We start from the raw sequence: 4,431 nt of genomic DNA on the forward strand, positions 1-4,431 counted from the left end.
ACTGAGATACTTCACTCAGCGTCAAGTCCTCCAGGGTCACCCATTTTGAATAATATTGCATGAGTTCCTTGTTTTTCAAAGCAGCGTAGTATTCCATTGTGTGACTATACCACAGCTTCTCTATCCATTCGTTTGTTGATGGGCACTTAGATTGTTTCCAACTCCTTGCTATTGTGAACAAAGCCACAGCAAAGTGTTTTGGTCTTTTTTAAGAGGTATTTCTTGTGAAGATCAAAGATTTCGCCTGAGTGCAAAGAGAACAAAAATATTTGCAGCTGGCCCAGTAACCCAACTTCATGATACAAAGAACAAACTTGTAAGGCTTTCCTTTTCTTTAATTCACATTCAGTGCTAGTGGGAGTGAAGGGGGGGGGGGAATCAAACAAAGGGAGCTCTGGTAGCCTAGTGGCAAGAAGCTGTGCTGCAACCTCAAAGGAGCACGGTTCGAATCCACCAGATGTTCTGCTGGAGAAGGAGGGGCAATCTTCTCCAGTGCTGGTTGGATGTGACTTGAAGGCACACAGCAAGAAAAAAACAAACAACAACAAAAGCACTGGGGGGAAAAAAAATCAAAGTACTGCACTGAGCTGTTATTTACAGAGCCAGGAAGCTATGCTTTCCACAGACTCTTGACTCTGTTGTTCCAGAGAAAGCGATATTAATTGTTGTGCCTTGAACAGTCACTTGAAAGTCTTTAAGACCCCAGGAACTAAGAATGAACTAGAAGGTAGAAATGAAGTTTTAAAAATGTTACTAGACCAATTATTTGGGATGTCACATGAAACTTACCCTCAATCTTCAGACCAAGAAACATGCGTATTTTTGATTGTACATAACCAATCTCAGCGACTATTGTTTGTATCATTGTTGTAAACATATCACACAATGTTTGCCAATTCAACTTGTTGTTGTTATGTGCCATTGAGTCAACCATGACTCATAGGGACCCTATGAACAATGTCTCTGAACCTTGACCTATCCTGAGCCAACCTCATCATCTCAGACACATCTGACCTCATTGCCACAGTCACTGGGTCAATCCATCTCATTCATGCAGGGTCTTCGTCTCCTGTGCTGTCCCTCCACCGTTCCAATCATACTTTCTCCAAAGAACTGGTCCTTTCTGGCGCTATGTCCAAAATATGAGAGACAGAGCTTCAAAATATTTGCTTCTAAGGGTTAAACGGATTTCATCTTCTCCAGAACAGACCTGTTTGTTTTCCTGGCAGTCCATGGTATGTTTAATACTCTTCTCTAGCACCACAACTCAAAGGCATTGATTCTTTTTCTGTTATCCTTATTCATTGTCCAGCTCTCTGATGCTTGGCAAGCAGCTGAGAAGAGCATGTCCTGGATGAGGTGCACCTTAGTCTCTAAACTGACACAGTTGCTCTTTAGCACTCTGGAGAGATCGCTGCTAGCAGATTTTCCCAGTGCAACCCCTCCTTTGATTTCCTGGCTGCTGGTGCCAAGAATGTTGACTGTGGATCTAAGTAAGATGAGATCATTAACAACCTCAGTCATTTCTCCATTTATCGTGCTACTTACTGCCTATTGGCCCGGTGAAAAGGATCTTTGCTTTCCTGAGATGTTGAGATGCAATCCTTATTGAAGACTGCAGTCTTTGACTTTCTGCAGCAAATTCTTCCAAGTCCTCCTCAAGATCAACGAGCAAGGTTGTGTTATATGTATACGACGTCACATTCTTCTTCAGAGTGCAGCCTCCTGAATAATCTGTTCTACACACAGATTGAAAAGATATGGAGACAGGATACAGGTGTACAATTGAGCGACAATTGCTCTAACAGATCATGCTTCTTTCACGCCTCCTAGTGGCTGATAGAAGAAAGGCATGTTTTTAATACCAACGTGTTGTTTTTACAGAGCCTTCTGTTAACCAAAGACTTGGCCTCTGGCTGTTTGCATCCTCCATGACTCCAAAGGACAAAAATAGGTAGTGTCCTTCCACTAAGACTTACAGCGTCAGAAATCCAATCGAGGGAAAAGAGAGAGAGAGAGAGAAAAAAACAAACACACACAATGAAACCTTGCTAGGAGTCAAAACTGGGAGTTTGTGTGTGTAGGTGTCTCAGAGACAGTAAGATTGGTGCAGGACAGAGCAGGCTTTAGGGCTGTTTGTACATAGGGTTGCTATGAGTCACAGGTGACTCGGCAGTATATAACAACAACAAAAACAACATACTATTGTTGGATGAATGAAAGTAACTGTTCTCATATGTACACAAAATTATGTCTAGTTAATTCAAGGGAATTCAGGTGGCCTAAAGGCAAGAAGCTACACTGCAATCCCAAAGGCGCACGGTTCTAATCCACCAGATGCTCTGTTGAAAAAGGAGGGGCAATCTCCTCCTGTACCTGTCAGATCTGATTTGACCACACACACACACACACACACACACACACACACACACACAATTTATGTCTAGTTAATTCAATTGTTTACCCAGGAAGTTCCACTAAAGACTCCATGGAAAGTAATGAAATTCACAATACTGGGTAATTTTTTTTTGGTAATTTTATTATATCCATAAGATAGATTTTGAAGACCCCAGATGAAACAGATTGACACATAACAGAGGTAATGGGGTAGGTATGTCAGTGAGACTGGCTCAGGATAGAGCAGAGCTCAGAGCTATTGCACATAGGGTCCCAGTTCAATAGCACACCACCACCACCAAAATAGATTGTACGGAGCCATGCAAAGAGAGGAATTAGAGGACAGTAAGTTTACAAACACCACATGTACAATGATTATATTTGCATCAGGATGGGAAGCAGACTCATGAACAATCTGCATTATGCAGATGACACAACCCTGCTTGCTGAAACTGAGGACCTGAAGTGCTTGCTACAGAAGGTCAAGGACTACAGCCTTCCATATGGATTCAGGCTCAACATCCAGAAAACAAAGATTCTCAGCACTGGACCAATTGGCAGCATCAGGATGGATGGTGAAGTGATTGAAATTGTTCACAGCTTTAGTTTGCTTGGCTCCACAGTCAACATTCTTGGCAACAGCAGCCAGGAAATTAAAAGACGTTTGGCAATGGGAAAGTCTGCTGTTAGGGACCTCTCCAGAGTGCTGAAGAGCAATGATGTCAGTTTGGAGACTAATTCCTTGCTATGCATCAGAAAGCTGTAAAATGATTAGGGATGATAGAAGGAGAGTTGATGTGTTTGAGCTGTGGTGCTGGAGAAGAACATTGGATATACCATGGACTGCTAGGAGACCAAACAAGTTTGTCCTGGAGAGGGTGAAGCCAGCCTGCTCCTTGGAGGCAAGGCTTCTGAAGCTTTGTCTGACATACTTTGGCCATATTACAATGCGGGATCAGCCCTTGGAGAGGGACATCATGCTTGGGAGGGTGGAGGGACAGCACAGGAGAGGAAGACTCTCGATGAGATGGATTTATTCCATGACTTAAGTAATGGGGGTAGATGTGTCAGAGACAGTGCGATTGGCACAGGATAGGGCAGAATTTAGGGCTGTTGTACATAGGGGCCCTATGAGTTGCAGGTGACTCAATGGCACATAACAACAACACAGCAACAGGCATGGATATTTTATGTTGAACTGTTACATTTTTCTTTTAGGGAAAAATTTGCTAGATATTTTAATTTCCTACATACATAGATAAAGTACAAAAGCAACGTGCCATTCCTGTCAGTTTTGAAGGTAAAGTATTTTCTTTCTAATAACAAAACCCAACCTTTCATTAGGTGGTCTAAACCACTGCAGGGGATGGGAGTGTGGGGTGTGGGTGGGGAAGGATGTTGCTTTCTTAAATCACACCAGGAATGAATGTTGCCCCGGGCAGCAGTCCATGTTCACCGGCTTTTAGCAGGGCACTCCTGGTAGCAGCCTTACAATTGTAAATCAGGGTAAATAGGGGCTGCTGGGCACCCCCTAGACTTAGCATCTTTTGAGAAAGGCTTAATGTTTGCAAACAAAAAATTGAAAACTCGGCTGACTGCATTGCTAGGCAATGGCTTGCTACCATTCCCATCATTTGGGTTTTTTTTTAGGCAAATCATCTTTTATTTTAACCCAAACTTGTTAAAGGGGCAGAAAAAAAGACCATTGCAAATTTGAGTAACAGCACAAAATGTTATCCAAATTGAATAATTTATTGCTGGTCAGAAGCTCGCCTTGTTTTACACTTAGTAGCAGGTATTCATATTACAGGAATTTGATACTGACTTATTCAATAAGGCAATCATGTTGGTAGCAAACTTTTATTCAAATCTTACATAACTCTAGCTTTATAAAAAGCCAACATAATTGGAAATTGGGTTTTCCCTCTAAAGCCTTAAGTATTCAAAGCTTAAAACAGTTAATTTAAAAGTAAGCAAACAAATTAAAAAAAAACCCACAAAACCTCTGCAGCATATGCTGCTGAATACTTAAAA

This window comes from Elephantulus edwardii, unplaced genomic scaffold (genome assembly GCF_000299155.1).
Source record: "Elephantulus edwardii isolate Elephantulus edwardi_28Jun2011 unplaced genomic scaffold, EleEdw1.0 scaffold00236, whole genome shotgun sequence".
Classification (NCBI taxonomy): Eukaryota; Metazoa; Chordata; class Mammalia; order Macroscelidea; family Macroscelididae; genus Elephantulus; species Elephantulus edwardii.